Raw genomic sequence first — 19,115 nt, 5'->3', positions numbered from 1 at the left:
AAAAATATCCAGAAGTTGTACAGCATTGCACTTCTGTGTACAGGTTATATTTTATTAGAAAATGACAGTAACTCAATATTATTCTCTATAGAGAATTTTTTCAAATCCAGATAACTATGCTGGTGACATAGGGGAACTTCTGTTACGGGGAACTTCTGTTACATTGCATTAAGCAAATGTTGTGACTTGCTATTTTGCCCAGTGTTCCATCATTTCATTCTCTGTCCCATTGTGGAGATTTTCCTGCAAGCATATCAACCCTTTGGAAAAAGAGCAAGCTTTCAAAAATTATTAGAATTAATGCAGTGTTAGCAGAGTATTAACAATCACGTTAGTTACTAACGCATTTCCCCATTTCATGAACATGCTGGCATGTCTAAACAAGGAATGAAAACAGCTGCAATCCTATGAAATTTCTGGCATTCCTTGGAAGCTCAGTGTTTTAGAGTGCCAAATTCAGCTGCTGGACTGGTTGTCACTGAGCCAACTCAGAGTGTGAGTTAAAGAAAAAATTCTTTCTAGTGATGAATTTAGTGACTTTCTTGGTCCCTCTTTTTTTTCAAGTGACATGAGTAATTCATAAAGACTTTGTGGTTTAGGCAGCAAGGTGGGAGCAGAAGTATCTAAACAAAAAAAAAAAACCAAGAAAATCTGTAGCCAGAATGACAAATCCTAAGGCACAGCTATAAAGCATACAGATCAGTAGCACAGAGCCATAAGAATATATTGACTGTGGCCCGAACTCATCAGCAGATTGATCAATCTAGCTGACTTGCATTAATTGTGAAATAGAAAGAACAATGCGATCAATGATAGGCATGAAAGTGCAACGGTAATGATGCCACATCTAGCTAATCCAATAACGGAGAACCTGATGTATAGCATATTGGAATTCCAGTGTTCGGGCCCTGTCACAATAAAGTATATCCTGCAATTATGGGGAAAAATGGAGCAGGCAGCAGTTGAGCCAGCCTAATCGGCCAGCGCCACAGTAGTTTTCCTGATTAAACACTATGTAAAGTGGTACTCAAATGCTGCAGCTTGTCTGCATTATAAAAGATAATCCTTAATATGAACCTTTGTATTTTAATCAAAGCAAGCTATGAATATTAAGATGTGATATCTAGTTAATATAGATATCTAGTTAACTGTGAAAATTTTACCAGTTTATAAACTGGTCTCTCTACAAGGAGAAAGGACCATACGCTGAATTAAGAGCCACCAGTTTTCTGTGCCAAAAATCAGTTAGGCTTTGTACAGACTTAAAGACCTGATGGGAAAAATACTACACTTAATGGACCCTTAGAGAATTCAAGTTTAATTAACCTCTGTAAATGTTTGCCAATGGTCACTAACTTTATTCTGCTTGGTGTTACATGTTGACTGGGGGAAGAACAGTTTTTTAGAAAATAGCAGTAGAAATACGGCCACATCTGCAACTGAAGTTGGGAATCAGTGGTCATCTAGCTAGTATAAACCCAACCACAGTCCTCTCCAAAATACAGCACTTGTCATATTAATAAGAACTGAAAGACTCTTAGTTCCTTAAAACATTGTGTTTACTATTACTTGAATAATGATACTGATTTTTTATTATTAAGTTTACCTCTGAGCCTACCCATTGTTATTTTGACATGTATTTGCCATTGGCTTGATCTTTTAATCTCCAGCTTTGCATAGAGGATGGAGCGAGCCTACACTGACTAAGGAGGAGCACCTCAGAGGCTCCTGCTTAGGGAACTTGAGCTATACACCCTGCCCTCTCCTTGGGGCCAAATGATCTGGGAAGCTCTGTTCTTTCTGCTGAGTTTGGAAGGGAATGTTCAGGGGGACAGCAGAGCCCTGACTTTGTATTTCACCTTTGTCCTTGTCAACACTGTTTCTCAATTGCTGCTTTTTTTGCGGGAAGACAAATGACTGGTCTCGGAGCTACTCAGCATTCAGGGAGTACAAGGACTAGTGTTTGTATGTGGGTTTGAGCAGTTACAGAAAGGAAAATGGATGGCTGCCAAACCACTCAGGAAACACCTAAACTGACCTGTACGTCATTCTGCTTTGCCTTCTGGAAATCACTGACTGCTTTAATTCCAATACTGGATGGGTATTTTTATATTTCAACTATATAAATATGCCGCTTTTCAGGTAAAAACATTTGTGTCTAAATTGACTGAGGTTTTGACACACCGTAGTTCTGGAGACTCTTCAGTAGTACCTTGCACCATTTCTACAGGCCAGTGTAGAAGGTTTAATGAACAAAAAAAAACTTTGCTGCTCGCTGTGCTTTTCTTCTTGAAAGGCCTTGCTGAGGCAGAGAAGCAGTGGATATATTCAAGCAAATAGCAAGCTGACAGAAAGATCCACATGCCTATGGGTTAACATAGAGTGGTTGCAACTCCTGTGGTAGATTAGGAGCTCTGTACATTTTGCTTCAGCATCTTTGGTTGTGAAGCAGTCACCTCCAGAGGTGGATGGGCAGCTGTGATCAGCCGTTGTCCAGCCATCTCCATTTAATGCCCTAGTGCAGTAAAGCCAGCACTTTAAGACTTCAGCTTACATCTTTTATTTCCTTTCCAGTGCAGAGTAATTTGCTCTGTACTGTTGGAAAACTGTCAGCCAGCACTTGCACAGGGCTGCTCTTCACCTCTAAAGTTGATTACAGCTGTAGGGAAAAAAAATGACAAAAGAAACAAGATTCCTCACATAGTTACAATGGGAATGCAGGGATGAAATTGGGGAGATAATAGATCCTAGAGCTTCTAAATATTTCAAAGTGTTTTCAATATAAAAATGTAGTTTAAAACCTGATTAATAAGTGATTAATAACTCCTGAAATTGGTTTCAGGCTGCTTAAGTGAGCTGACAGCAAAGATGCTGTCTTTTTGTTTCTCTTTTCTTCTTTCTTTAAGAACAAAATGGAACTAATGTTCTTCATATGTTTTCCTTTAAAAAACCTGCAGTATAAGCAAAATATAAAGAAGGTAACCAAGTTGTGAAGTAGTAGTACCATACTAGATTTTAATAGCATCTGCTTCTGTGAGAAATGCATGGTACTGTGTGTTTTTTCTAAGCGTGTTTTTGATTGCATGAAGTGCTAACAGTTAGCTTTACACCTCCCATTATAAATGTAATAATAAAAGAAAAGACAAGTTCAGACTCTGATGGTAAATAATTGCTGTGGAACAGCCCCTTGCTTTTCCTGAGTCTTTGTTTGTTTCGTTTGCCACTAGGGAATTATTTTAATACATCAAAAGTGTATTCAATTTATGTTCCAGCAGTAAATGAGATCTACTTATTTCCTTCCAGGACAATTAATTTCAAGCCAGCCTATGTTAAAGAAAGTACTGAGCAGTGGGTTTTATAATTGCTGGAAAGCTGTACATGCAGTATGAGAAGAGAAATATTCAGTTTCTTTTCAAGTTTTGAGTAATCCCACTAGACTTGCATGCTGCTATGAATAATTCTGTAAAGTCTACATGAGTTCACGTTTCCCTCCCCTCTCCTGTAGATTACTGCAGTTATGTGAGGCAAAAAGTCAAAACACCTCAATGTTAGGAACACACTTTCTGTTAAGACTTAGAAGTAATGGATAGCCTAAAGGCATTAACCTAAACCAGGACTACAGTGATGCTTTTTCGCTAATGCATTTTCTCTTGAAATTACTAGATGCCACCAATCTGTGAAGTTAACAACACATTATCTTCATAACAAGTTATGCAAATGCTAAACTTTGCTGTTAGTGGTTTAATGTACCTAAATATGTTTGTAGACCATTTCTTAAAAATTGAATGGCCTTATTTGTGGTACCTCAACTTGAAATGTCTTAAGGCCTATGTTAAATGCCCTTTTTGATTTTTTGGTGGTGGTGTTTTGGGGGTGTGTTTTTTTTTTTCTTCTAGAATTTTTCATATATAGCTAAAAAAATAGTGTCTAGGAAATAGGAGTGGGGAGGTAAAGAAGCATGCTTGGAAACTGCTTCTTCCATGGAAAATCTGATTATTCCATGGTATTGCACTGGTAAGATACTGTTGTTTCTGGTTGCCATACACAGTGTCATTACCTTTGGTAATTTCTGTATTCTGCTCTGGATTGCAACTGGAAACACAGATGGTGGCACTAGAAGGTCTTGCAGACTTGTAGATACTTGGAAGGAAGTTGTAAATGGGTTTCCCCAGGAAAAGAAAGAGGAATTTAAGCCTCCCCCAAAAGTACTGTTTCATCTGTAATTAGCAGAGGGAAATTATCCAAATACAGAAGTGAGCAAGCTAATAGAGGTAACCTAGCAATGAGGGACTCTACTGGGATCAATTAGTGTGATCTAGATATTAAAGGGAAAGCAGAATGTTTCCTCTCTTTTTTCCCCCTCCTATGATTTGCCATATTTGTGTCTGAAATACAGACTCTTGAAAGAAAGAATGAAAAGGATGGTGGTGGTTCTTTCTTGTAACACTTCCAGAGCAATAAAAGTCATCAAAATGATCCTCAGTTATGCTGACAGCCCGCTTGTTTCTTTTATAGTCCAGACAAAGTGACAGATACATCTGGGTACCATTGGGAAGGATTGTTGACTGGTGGTCCAGCTTTTTTGCTATTTCACTGCAGAATTACTCTCCTGTTGAAACTTAAGCTCTGATTCACAGTCTCATACATTGTTATATAGTTATGGAATTTCTGTACTATTTATTCCTATTGTGGGATGTCCTTAGAACTGAATATAGGCAGTTAAGGTATTTTTTTTCACTGGTGTTGTATATCATAATACTGTATTACAATATATATGTGACTATGTTGTATTGGTGATCGCAGGGAACATTCAGTCTTTTGAGCATTGTACCATAAACACTGGGAAATCATGTTAAGATTGTCAACAATAATGTATTAATATTTTAAATATTCTGTATTCATTGTCCCACCTAATTTAAGTGATGCGTGTGGCCTTTCTCAGGTGTGTGCTTTGGAACCATGTGAGGGGGCTGGCATGTAAGCTCGTAAATTTAGGTCAGTAGAATGCATCAGTAGTAATGATCACTCTACACGTACTGAGAATGGATTAGGTTGCTTTTTAATGTGCAAGTAGAGTGCTTGATAAGGGAGAAAAGATGAAACTTCGAGCACCTAGTATTAGGCTTAAAATCATTCCAGCTCCATGAGAATGCCATGTTTGCTACTCCACATAAAGTCAGTTTAGCCCGTGTCAGAAGTGACAGGATGCTAACAGTTCATTCAGGAAAGCATTTGTTGCTTTTAGGAATATTTAATCTGTGTTACCCTGCTCGAAGTTGAGATTTTCTAGCTTAGTAAGAGCTGACTATCAAAGCTAACTAGGAAGGGGAGTTTCTAGCCTGTCTGGCAAAGCACTGTTTGTTTGTTGTTCATTGCCTCCAAACTACAGAGAAAAATTAGGTTTTGAAACTTGGTTATTGGGCAGTACGAGGAGTAAAAGGCAATGAAGATGGCCTTCAGTATTATTTTTTATTTTTAGAAAATAATTCCAGACATCCGAGAGAGACCAGAGACTTTATATAACCTAGTGATGAAGAACAGTTCTTTTCTTGTTCTCTGGGCCGCAGGCATTCCACATTTCTGAAGCTGGAACATGATATGTGCAACAAGAATGTATGGAATCTTTAAAAAAAAAAAAAAAAATTAATACCCAGATAACTGGTGAACTTATTTTCTTTTCAGAAAGAAGTTATTATATTTCTTATAAAATTGGTTCAGAACTATCAAATAAAACCAAACATAACTCTCATCCTCCTTCCCCATTCTCTCAACCCTCTGTGAAGTACCAAATTTGTCTGACTTCTTGGGCAGATGGTTTAGATATGATAGCAAAGCTATTTAAAATGCACAGCATCTCATTCCTTGTTTTATTTCATGTTGCAATCAATTTATTTTCCATTATAAATTCTTACGGACTTGGATTCCCCGCCCCCCATTTTGCTTATGCTTTTGACTTACTTTGAGAAAAATCTTTTTTTTTTATTTTTCTCCCTTTCTTTTTTCATTCTTTCCTAAAGACAGATGGTGGCAACACTGTTCTGGCTAAATAAAAAGCAAGCAGCTGACAAGGTACGCAGTGAGGCCAGACCAGCAGCGCGTGTCTATGTCCGGTGCTGCAAAATCTCTCCTGGTTTTCCAGAGGAGTTGGTACATACACTGAGCACACAGTCACCTCCTCACTAACTGTAACAGTAACAATAAAAAAGAAATCGCAAATAAACTAAATTTATGGCATAGTATAGATTCAGTACCTTTCCATCCTGGCTTGCATATTTAAACCCAGACTTGGCTTAAGAAAAATTTACTACAGTCTAATAACTATAAAATACTAAGAGGAAATAAAATCAGTGCTGGCCCGAATGTTAGAATGCAAACCACACGCATGCTATAAAATATGGCAGAATACTGCTTACTCAGTAGATTCAGCTCTAGGAATCAGACAGAACTGAGAACAACTATAAAAAATATGCAGAAAAATAAAAAATCTGTTTAATAGATGCCTGCAAATTGTTGTTTTTATAAGATCAAGGTATTTTTTATTCCCTTCATGTGAAAAGAATTCTCACTGCTGTTGATACATACCTGGCTTGGATGAACAAAAGGTGGTTGGCTGTTTTTTCTCCTCTTTGCAGTGTTCTCACTCATGAATCTCTAGGCTGCTAAATGTGCACATGTGAATTACAGTAGTTCAGAATCAAGCAAAAGGCTTTGGAAAAAAACCAAGACATCTCCATAATGTATTTTAAGTCTGGCTTTATTTACCATAGAATGCTGCATAGTCATTTTAATGAATTATTGAACCTTACTGGAATGCAAAGCATACGTTGAGCACAGAGTAGGCTTCTCTTGCAAGCCTACACCTGTAACCTGTCATACTTACACACAGTTGCAAAGGTTAGGTTCCCCCTTTTTTATGAGAGGGTTTTATCTTCATTGGGAACCAGGCAGACAAACAATGAGAGCAGAGACTGAGGACTGACTCTTCATTAGGGACTGTAGTGATAGGACAAGGATTAACGGGTTCAAACTTAAACAGGGGAAGTTTAGATTGGACATAAGGAGGAAATTCCTTACTGTCAGGGTGGTGAGGCACTGGAATGAGTTGCCCAGGGAGGTTGTGAATGCTCCATCCCTGGCAGCGTTCAAGGCCAGATTGGACAGAGGCTTGGGTGACATAGTTTAATGTGAGGTGTCCCTGCTGATGGCAGGGGGGTTGGAACTAGATGATCTTAAGGTCCTTTCCAACCCTAACTATTCTATGAAAAGGAAAAAAAAAATAAATTAAACAACATGTGATTGAAAATTCTGAAGTTTCAAAAAAGATTTTGTCTGTCTTCAGAATGACAATGTTGTTTTTTTTAATAGCCCTTTAAGAAATGGACAGAGCTTTACCTCACAGTTGCTCTAGAGCCACAGATTCTCTATGACTTGGTGTCGCTGCTCTCACACACCCCTCTGGCAATGGTGCTTGGCAGCTTCAGGTTCTGGAAGCCTTAGCCAAGGCCTGGATTGCATGGAAGGTTCAGCTCCCTAAAAGGTACCCAACAGTGTCTCTGTAAGTGAAGGAGAGAGGAACGAGCTTACAGAAAGCTCTCAGGGCATTGTGAAGTTGAATGCTCTGCAGAGCTTTGTTGTTGTTGATCTGGCAATGAACAAATGTCTTTATCATCCTGTTTGCAACCAGCTCTAGGTACAGAACGATACCTTTTTGGTGTTGCTAGTTTTGCCACGTCAGATTTTCGCAGTCTCTGAACCTTTGTGGATTTTGACAGAAGCTCTTGCTCTATATTTTGTCTTCACTTTTGTCCGTACAGCTTGGTGTTAGGAAAGAGCATGCTGTTGCCCTTCAGTGTTCTGTACTTGCTAGTTGTTTCTAGGCTTTCAGGATTATTCTGTAGTCTTCCTAAACTTTAGAAATTCAGGGGCCTTCATGCCATGCAGAGCAAAGGCTGTAGTTTAACTAGACTTGCTTAGTTCCTGCAAGATTTACTTCTTTCTGTAACAATGGGCATTAGATATCGGGAATGCCATGGTTGAGACTTACTTGTCTGTGCTCAACATCACAGTTTAATTGAGTCCAGGTAAAAATTCTTAAGCTAAAGTATCTTTTTGCAATGAAAATAATTTATTATTTTTAATGGCAGGTGGCTGTTCAAGGCACACTAGGAATTTTTATCTGAGTAGTGAGAGACAACCCTGTCTCAGAATATGCATAACAGAGATGTAAGAGGCCTGAGTTCAAGTCTGTAGACACAATTAGAAATCAAAACAATTGCTATTATACTGAAAAACTAGGCAAGTAATTGCATACAGAGAAGTATTCCCTACCGTTTTAATTGCTGCTTCTTCTGTCTCAGTAAGTGAGGTAATTGATGTTTTACTCTCAAAATTGATCTCATTGTTTCAGGTAGTTAGCAGACTAGAATGGCTTTTACATTGTAACACTAAAAATCGTTTCATCTCATAAACTAATCCCAGGCTTGAAACCTGAAGACTCTGTAGCTTTAGAATAATAAGTTTGGCTCTTGAGTCCACTGGACTCTAGATGGTGATTAATATGGTTTAACCACAAAGAACAGCGCAACTCTGTTCCTGCTCTGTTCAGTTCTCACCATCTTATTTCCCCACAAGGGCCGCCTACATCAGAGCTTTGAGGAACTCCAAATTATTTCTGTGATACTTTTAGTCTTGTGTAAGTGAAAGTAGTTGTTTGGTATCACAGCAGACTGGCTACAAAGGCTAAAAGCAGTGGAGAATCATTACAAACATTGGAAACAGTGAATGAAAAAAGTGGGTTAAATGACAACTTGCTTGAGGCTGCGATCGTACTGTATTGAATATGCAGGCTGTGCCACCACCCTGTGAGCCATCAGTTGCATGTGAATATGCCTTTTGAATTGTGCATGCTAATTAATAATGTATATTATTGTGTTGTTGAAATTATTAATATAGTTATTTGATTTGTGCTGCACTGCAATGAAAAACATAGATACATTGTAGTTAGGGGAAATACTTTGCTGTCTCTGCTTCTCTGTCTCCCTTGTATATAGAGCTATAGATAGAATACTTGCAGATAGAAATCTTTGTCCTTGATAACTTTCAATCTGGGTTAGGTATGGGAGAAAATGCGGTATGGTAGCTATATGAAGAAGAAAAGAGGTTATATTTATTGTAGAAAGAGGTGATATTTAGATCTTTCATGTGTTACATAGTAAAGGATTTCTATCTGTCTTCTGGACAGACAGGCTTTCAGGTTATAGTTTACTTCACCTCGGGATAGCTCATCACAAAGTTTTTTACAGATGTTCAGAGCAGTGCTTCCATACATAAGGATCATATGCAATGTGTCATTAAAATTATTTTCAAAGGTACAGATACAGCAGAATTTTGAAGCTACAGTTTCAAGCTTGTTATCGTGGGGGTCACTGAAGAGCATGACATTTAGTTTGCACGTGCATGCGCATACACAAGTTTAAATGTTTCCTTCTACTTTTCTATTTTTAGGGCAGTTAAGGCCATTGCTGTGGTCTCATTGAAAAGAGAAAGAAAATGTTTAACTTTGTCAGCTGTACCAGGTTTTTGGCAGTGATTGTTCATTTTCTCAACAGAAAGGCAGAGAGCGTTTTAAATGAGACTTACTTGTTCAAGGTAACCTTACCACTTCTGAGCGACAAGAATGTATTGCCCTAATGGATGCTTTTATATGACAATCCTGAAATGTGTAACTTTGTTAAGTACCAAGTTTTCTTTAGGAAAGCTTTAGAAATTCTTGGGAGAAATGTTTCATTGCAGCAAGCTGTAGCACTGCCACTAAAAATATATTGCTAATTAAAGTTTATTGACAGTCTTTGTAATGTGTCCTTAGAACAAGTAAAAGCGCTGAGTGGTTATTGAATGTGAGGCACTGCATCTTCTATAGTTAGTTAAGCTGTTTAGGAGAGGAGATTAAGGTACTGTGCCCTTCCTTTCCCTATGTAGTTACTGGATTTGAGTATTGTGCAGAGCAAAACATTTTCAGGGTACCAGTGCTGCGAAGACTCAGGCTTTGGCTTTGTCCCTCACTTTTTCACTTGCTAGCCATGGACAAATTAGGGCACAAGTTAAATACTTCCAAGGCCTTAAGGGTACATCTCTCCAGGAAGGAAAAGAATTTTAACTATTCAGAAAACAGTTCCTACAAGGGACAGTTCCTAGGTTGAGCAGGGGTATTCAGAGTTACTTTAGCTGTGTGTGAATGTAAATACAGAATTTGCAAATCATGCTCCTACTGGGGGACACTTAGCACCAGTAACAGACTTGCACACATTACTGGTTCAGAACTATAGCATCGGTGTTTCTATTTTATCAAGCTGCATAGTCTGTGCTGGTGGGAGGAGAAGCTCTGAGGCACTGCTCTCCTCCACTGCCAGGTGGGATTCCTGGTCTTGTATGTGAAAGTTGAGCACAACAGACACTGCAGCATCAAGATTCCTGTGAAGCACTGTGATTGCTCTGCTATGGAACACCCTGCACTGCCCCAGCAAAGAGGAAGAGCAGTGGCAGAGGGTCACTGATGCGGGGTGATGGGTGCAGACATTCCCAGCTGCCATTACTCCAGAGAAGCCAGCGAGCACTGATCAGGTCACAGAGCAGGTCTCTGAGGAAGATGTTTAGGACCCCTGGAAAATTCGTAGTGGGGAGCAGTGTGCAGATATATGTACTGCCCCATCAAGAAGAAACCTAGCAACCACAATTTTATCCACTTTCTCCTGTTTGTGGCACCATCCGAGGCCAAATGTGGCCAATGCTGTTTTATTTGTATTTGCTGATTTATTTTGTTTTCAATACTACTGTGTTTGGCACTGCAATTATCTCTTTCTTTGAATTAAAATATTGACTGATTGATTGATGGCTTGACTCATTGGATTTGGGAAGGGCTTTAACCACATAATCAACTGTTAATTGATAATTCATTTCAATAACACAGGCAATAGGAGAAAACATTACTGATTTTGCTTACATTACTGTTCAGAATCATAGAACGGTGTGGGTTGGAAGGGACCTTTAAAAGGCATCTGGTCCGGTTTGAAATCTGTGATTTCTTACTGACATCATGAGAATATGAAAACTGTTACAAGTGATGACATCATGATCTTCAGGTGGAAGCAGGAGAAGCGTTAGCAGGGTCTTGTCACATTTCTGGAGTTCCCTGAACTGTGGTGAGTCTGTGAGCATTTTAATAAGTGCAAGGATCTGGGGTTGTTATTCAGATGGTTTTCAGAGGACTTGAACCCTTCCTTACGTCTCTAAACATAAAATGACTCATTTCAGTTGAGTTCCTCTGCAGTTCTGTTGCAGTAAGAGCAAAGTACTGCCTTTGGTGTGTAAGATTTACAGTACAAATCAGAAACAGAAAAGGATTTTTACATGTTGTACCAGTATCGAGAGCTTTGAAAAGTGAGTCTTTCGTGGCTCTAAGAGCTAAATGTTGCACTTGCTTGTACAACCTAATTTTTCACTGAATAACTTTACCTAAGTTGTAAAAAAATATTTTAAGAAGTTTAAATAGTTTAAGAACTATGGCATGTTTGGTCTTACAGCTCATGAAATGTCTGCCTGCAGTTTCTTCTGTCTCAAGCATCTTGCACTCGCAGAAATGGTCCGATATGGTGACAAGGGTTGTGCAGCTCAGCATGGGTTTAAGCTCAAGCACCACTGCAAGAACAGCTCTCGCTGTGGCTATACACGTTTTTGGTGACTGATTTGCTCATTCAGAACTAAAGAAAATACACTTCTGTCTTGGGCTATATTTGTTGAGCATCACACACAGGGTGGTGTGAAGTTCTCTCTCTAAACTTCCTGAAGGCATAATGCCTCCATGCGTCTGCTATGTCTTAGGAAAAGTGTATCCCCCAAGGGGCCCACAGTGCAGTAAATTGGTGCAGTTAAAGGCAACCTTTGCTTCACTGAAAAGATTTATTACAAAAAAAAAAAAGCGTGACAAAGGATACAATGTTTGTGTTTAGATTTGTGATTTCTGTGTGTGCAAGCACAGAAATTGTCATTTCATTCCCTGTGCAGTGGGGTGATTTAAGACATTAATAACATTTAGATGCATACTTCCTATTGAAAATGTGTGCAGATTCTATTCATTGATTTGCATCTTGCATATATGTCCTGCAATTCTCTCCCAAGAGCTGAAGATAAGTAGCACATACATGTTGCATGAACAGGGATGTTATCCACCAAAACGTCAAGGTTTAGGTAGAGTGATACATGGGAGCAGACTATAGTTTTTAAGGAATTTACTTCATGGTGTTCACCTTTTTTTTTCAGTCAGAATTTATTGACAAGAATATCTGTATAAAGTACTTACAATTGTATAGATATGGGTTATTTCTTAGTAACAAGGTTTACACTTTGCATACAAATCCTGCTTATACCAGAAGTTCTCACTTGGTTAAGAAACAACACCCAAACCAAACAAATACTAGTAGCTTGACCAACCAACCAAGTTAACTACTATAGCATTTTAGGATACTGTTAATTAACTCCCGGTTAAATGCAGTTGTGGAATTTAAATTGTTGTTAAAAATTCTAAGGATTTTTTTATTTTATCTGCAGATGAATACAATCAGTTGTCCAGGTAAATTTACTGATGATTAATTTATTGTTTTAATGCTGCAGAATGATATTTTTGGTTTGGATCATTTCATGCTAATAGAATTATTTTATATATGTAAAAAAAATGTGTATATACACATGGGGATTTTTTCCTTTATAACACTCTAAAGAGTAATTTTTAATTGGGAAGAGTAACTCTTGAGGAAAGGAAAGATTCAGAGTTTGGATCTGTCCGTTCATTGGCTTCTTGCTGACCTGGCGATATCCTCTTTCTCAGAACAGTTCCTTCTCTGATGGCCTCTTCAGCCAGTAATGTGGACCTGCCAGATAAAAGCTGTGGTTTGGTTTTTTTTGTAATTTGTCAAGCATCAGTGACTGAATGAACTTGACTTATTTTTATCAGCACACAAGCACAGCAAGTAGCCTTCCACAAGTTTACAGATAACACACAGGCAATGTCTATAGTAGCAATTTGTAACATAACTAGCTTGGGTAATTGTCTGAAAATCCATGCCTGTCTCCAGTGATATCCTCATTGTCAGTCTTGTATTCACCCCTCCTCCTTGAAGTGTCTTGCAGAGTTATCTGCAGTTAGTATAACTGTGACCTTGAAAGAGTAGCGTTAATTCTGTGTTCAAAGTGTAAGAAACTGCTATGCAAAATAGAGGTTTTACTAAAACCTTAATTTTATTGTATGTTCTTGGTCTGTAGTTTTTAGTCTTCATCTCTGTTGATTATCTTTACTTCAGGAAATCTACTGTGCAGCATATTGGGTGTTTGCCTTCTATATGTATTGCAGACCCTTAGAATGCATTCTGAAAGCTGGTAGAAGTACGTGATACTCAAATATTAATTAGTATATCCGATTTCTTCATTCTGTATTTATGCCAGCTTCAGATTTTATCACTGAAATGGTATTCATGCCATTGTCTGCAATTTTTTTATTTTTTTTTTTCTGGATAGGTACTTCAAGGACAGAGACTTAAGATCCATTTTCCGAAAGTTAGAAGAATTTATAAGAGTAAATTCTTATAATAGCAATATGCTTATGAAAGAAAAATTATTTATGCTGCAGTAAATAGTGTAATACATCTATTACGCCAGGGCTGGCCTGGTAGTGGTTGCATTCCGAGATAACATACTTTTAATTCTATACTGGTTGTTGCTTTAATATCACAGTATTTTAATTACATTTTTCATAGTGTCCATTTATTCTTTTTAGTACAGTGTCTTTGCCTTCTGATTATTCCTTATAATACTTCTTTAGTTATGCAGGGAAATTAAATAAAATGCACTATAGCTAGTCTTTTATGTGTAAAAGGAGCTTATGTTTGAATACTAAATATAGAGAATTTCTCATGGGATTGTTCCATGCAGAGGTTAATGCATGCAGAGCATGCATGCAGAATTTAATTTTGAGGCTTTACCACACAAGTGTTTTTCTAGAATGGTACTTGCAAAAAATACTTTCTTGGGGAACTTTTTCAGTTATGAGTTATTGCAAAAGAGTTTCCAGTATAAATGCACCAGCATTTAAACTTCTTAAAATAATAATATTATTATTAATTGTCAAGGGTTAGTCACATACTGTAGATGCAAAATAAACATAAGCCACTTCTTCCCTTCATGATACTTGTCATAAGGGCATACCAGAGACGCACAGTTCCTAAACTTTTTTGTGAAAAATCAGGAAAATACTTACAGAACAGGATACAAGGCAAGAATGTGGGAAAAGCTGCAGTGCTGGCTGGTGTTCTGACACCCTGCAGGGGTGGCGTTTACTTATAGGGGTGTCAGAAAATGAAGAGCTTCCAGGCTGTGCTGCAGCACCATAGGTTTTCTTGAGTACACTCAGGGAACCACAGTCCAGTGATGTAGTGATCTCTCTGACCTGCAGCACATGTTCGGCATACAGCTAAGGCTATTAAAAATAAATAAATAAACCACACAAAGCCAAAACCAGAAACACCCAACCCTCCCAAAACTGTGTGTGCCAGGTAGCAGTGTCAGTCAAGCAGTGTAGATGGTTTAGCTGAAGAAACATGTCTTAGTGTGAAATCAAGAAATTGATTAAAGGAGCCATTTTAATTAAAGCAGTAATTGCCCACAAACTGTTTTATTATATCACTTTTTTTACACTGTTTCTATTTTTTTTTATATTTTCTACTTTTTTTGTCTCAACAGAATTGTTCTCTTTGGAATATTTTGCTAATTTGAGGGTAAAAAGAAAAGGAAAGAGAAAAATACCTATGAAACATAGATTATTTTTTATGGAAGATGAGATGGTGTCCATTTGCATTTGCAGCTTTACCAGGATTGTAACAGTAGGCACTTTTTCTTTTGTTCTTTTTTTTTTTTTTTGATAGAAATGCTTAATCAGAGATCAGTGGGCCATAATAATTACCTGTTTCTTCCAGTAGAAATAAACCCACTTGTATGTGAAACTTGAAACCTTAACTCTGCTTAGCATTACGGACTGAATTGTAGACAGTTCTTCACCCAAATATATTTATGACAGCAGTGCTAGTCGATACACAATACCAAGCCAAGGGCATTTGAAAATAAATCAGTCCCCCTAGCTACTGCTATAGCACAGTAAATGATGGTTGTAATAAAACCCTATGAAATTAAAATTCTGGGCATCCAAACACACATACCTAGCCAGGAGAAACCTGAAGCTGTCTCTTCTGGAAGTATTTGCATAGATACATACACTTGCTACCCCTTCACAAAGGTAAGAGTGTACACAACTAGTCTATAGGTTTTCAGCACTGTCTCATCTCATGAGACTCTCTTCAACATTTTGGGCTTCCAGGATTCGTATGTAGAACAAAATGTAAGCAGCTCATAGAAGAGGGTGGTCCCAGTTATTCCTTGAGGAAGAAATATTCTTGATTTTATGTTTGAAAGCATCTTCATGATGCTGTAGGTCACTACCACATGCTTCCTCCTCTTCCTGTTCAAATCAGCCTGTATGTTTATGCAGTTACTGACATTTGTAATGCATCTTCTGTGTTTGAGCACCTCAGGCTGTAATTTGCAGCACTGAGCTCTTGGGATGGACAATATTTCATTTCTCTTTTGGGTTTTCATATGAAGTACATGAAGGCCATTTTAAATTAATACACAACATTGTGCATTTATGTATAAGCCTATACCCTCTCTGTATATTAAATAACTTGAAGCATCATTTCTTTTGAATTCTGTAGGACAATGAGATAATGAAAACCAATATGTAATAATACAACAGTAGTGACAGTTTCCATGTGAAATACACCAGCAGCAGTGTAAAGGGTATCTCCTTGTCTATCATGGCAAAGAAAACACCCAAGCATTTAATTTTTGAGAGAAAACTTTTACTATCAGATGAGTATCTAATGAGAGAAAACACCGAAAAATGGATTTTGTAAATAGTATGAAATGGTATAGACTGTCTCATAGTCACCTACTGAAATACAACTAGTGCAACTGTTATGGAGTCATCTCGTTTTATTTCAGCTATTAAATCTAAGTATGAACGAGGAGACTTTAATCAGATGAACAAGCGACTCCTGATTGTCAAGTTACGCTCTGGTAAAAACCCCGTGACTGAGGAGTGCCAGGTCTGGCCTCTGACTTGTGCTCTACAGCCTGTCTGTAGGTATTAACTGTAAACTCTCCCTTTCCAAATGAAAACAAGCATATTGTCACCCTTCAGGTAATCGTACTTGCATTGTCTTTTTTGAGGTGGAGAAACAAAGACAAAAATGCTGGAGGGCCTTTCGTAGAACCAGTGTTGGAGCAGGTGTCTTAAGCTGCCAAGAAAATCATGGATAAGTAATTCCCGTGTGAGTGCTCACTGGAAACAGGATGGCTTCATACAACACTTTTTCAGGACACAGTCTAAGTGTGTTTACCACAATGTTTGTTTCTGGTAAAATATCTAGAATATAAAAGACATTCGAAATTCACTGGTTGTTTTTCAGCCACTGGGGCTGTGCTTCATTTCAAATTACTTTCTCAATCCTGAAAGAATTTTGAATTTGTTAATGCAAAACAAATACTTGGGAATTTTGTACTGCAACAAAAATAGTTTTTCTTTCACATTTTCAGCACAGTCTTTCTGTAAATAACTCTGTCATCATCATATTGTTCTCTTTGCTACATCACCTAAATGCTTTATTTAAAATGATGCTTTAAAAACCTGACAGCAAAAAAACCTCCCCAGGTGGTTGGACTATTAGTATTCCTTATCAGCTTGAGTAACTGCTGTTCTCTCAGTCTGTCCGTTACATCTGTAGATGGCTTCTATTTTCGATTCGTGTTTCAGTTGCTTTAGGACTAGGGCTTGCATGTCCTTATGGAGTTGGATGGCTGATAAATATATTTAAAAGATCTTAAGTCTCCCACCTGCCACTGTTACTTGAACGAAAACATACTTCTTTCTAGTCCTGTTCATGAACTCATCAGACAAGGACACCAGCAGTTTGCACAGTATTTCCAAAGGGTCTTTTTCTGTTTAAAATGATGGAGCCTTACAGCATGATTGTCTTGTAAGACTGTTGTCTTATAAAAAGACCTGTAGTCTTGAAAGTTCAGATTCTTCGAATTTTTTTCCTTGATGAAGTATTTTAAAGATAATCAATATTTGAGGCATTCTTCCACTAAAATCTAGCATGTGAGAGCTTGACATGATGGCATTCAACATATTGACCAGGTTCTTCATGCAGTCTTGAACTAAAAGAAATAAATAGTTCATTGAATCACTGAAGAGTGATTCAGTCCAGAGTTCAGTCCAGAGACATAACAAAGTAAACTCAGGATAGAGAAGTGATGTATTTAAAATTGCAGGATATGCACAAGGTTTGCTTCTGTGGTCTCAATCATTAATTAAATATATTATGGCTTTCAGTTTTTCTCATTTCTCTGTACAGGTTTGCATACTGTAAATGCATTATTTATGTTTTCCCTTAAGTGCTTAGTGTGCTGCCAGGATGTTTCTCTTTAGACTGGCACAGATAGTGGAAAAGACAAAAGGAGAAAGCACATTTGGCACTGGTTAGCTGCACAGAAAGCCACTTGTGCCCTAATGAGCCTTTAAGATGTACTTTAATAAACTTGAGCTGATAAATAGATAGAGGGACAGGCAGATGGCATCATGGTTTGAACTATGAAAAATATTTTTTCATTAAGGTGGGGTTTGTTTGTTTCAGTTTTTTTCTTTTTATTCTCATCCTAGTAACACATTAGCACTACACCTTGCTGCTTTTGCTCTGGAAAGCTTTTAGTAGGGGTGATGGGGAGGTGTCTACATGGAAGTTCTGTCTGTGAGGAAAGACATCACTCAAATGGGTCTGGTTCTTATAGCTTAAACAGAAGGTTTGCAATCAGCCATTTGCTGAACTTTGCACAAAGGAGATTGCCACCATTGGTGTTGTACTGGTCCTGCGTATTGGCCCTGCTGTCTCCGGACATTCCTTTCAGTAAACTGAACACCAGAGAAGTGGTGTTAGATTGAGTAAAAAATATATTTCAAAGTACAATTCTGCCATTCATATGAAAACTGTTTGTTTTAAAATAAATTCAAGGTTTTATTCTATTTGTTTTGTGGCAGGTGTGGTGTAGCAGTTTGATGTTAGGACACAGTCACCCTCTACTAACTTGTGCATCTTGGTTCTTACTCACTCATTGCCTTTCTATTGTATTTTCCTTCTGTTCATTAATAGTTATTTTTAAATTTAACATTTCCTGTTCTGGTCTCTCTCGTATTTGCCAATTTCATGTTTAAAATGACAGTAGAAGATAGCCTAATAGATGACTAATTAAAACACAGAATTAGTTATCTGCTTAAATAGTCAGTAACTTGCTCCACTCTACAAATGTGATGTACTTTTTTTGGTTAGTTTTTCCAAATTCTGCCTTTCTTCCATTCTGATATGGCCCACCACTACCTCCCATTTTTGAAACACAGTGTGCAAGTGATAGTCACTTTAGCTGTTACTCTTTAAGGGCAGATTGTAAATTGATCTATGCTGAACTCCTACACCTCTTGTTCCATTCCAGAGAATTTCAAGTGATACACCAGAAGAGCATCTGTTTCTGTTAGACTGGTATTTGCATACGGGGACTTTGTTGTAATACTTAGATAGAAGGTTTAGCTTGTAACTTATTTATTAGGACTGTGGAAAAATGGGCTGGCAGTTTTATTTTAAGTAACCCAACTTTGCCTGAGAAGTTCCCGTTTTCATCATCCTAACAGTTAAAGTGTCTCATACAAGTGGGTCATGGTTTATATTTTAACTGTTTTGTAAGTGCAAAGTAGTGGAAAATGTACTCTGAATCTCTGAAAATATCCCTAGAAAACATTGCATCAGATTTCTTTTTCATGTTTTATGAACCGTTTGCCATGCACATTAATTACAGAAATGGCAGTGATTACATTTTCAACACTAATGACACTCACTAAAATGATTCTGAAAGTCCTCTCAAAGAATTTAACTTTAAAAACAAAACAAATATCAGCCAAGAAGTCT

At 37.7% G+C, this 19,115-nt stretch overlaps 1 protein-coding gene across 22 annotated transcripts in view; it reads left to right on the top strand.

Annotated features, from left to right (window-relative positions):
• The window catches only part of RBFOX1 (RNA binding fox-1 homolog 1), a 1,275,045-nt gene that overhangs the window by 863,207 nt on the left and 392,723 nt on the right, over positions 1 to 19,115 (top strand). The gene's annotated exons all lie outside the window — the stretch shown is intronic.

Source organism: Pezoporus occidentalis, unplaced genomic scaffold (assembly GCF_034315485.1).
Source record: "Pezoporus occidentalis ecotype Australia unplaced genomic scaffold, CSIRO_AGI_Poc_V1 ctg60, whole genome shotgun sequence".
NCBI classification, from domain to species: domain Eukaryota; kingdom Metazoa; phylum Chordata; class Aves; order Psittaciformes; family Psittacidae; genus Pezoporus; species Pezoporus occidentalis.
Note: the sequence above shows the minus strand (reverse complement) of the source record. Positions and strands in the feature narration are given on the sequence as shown.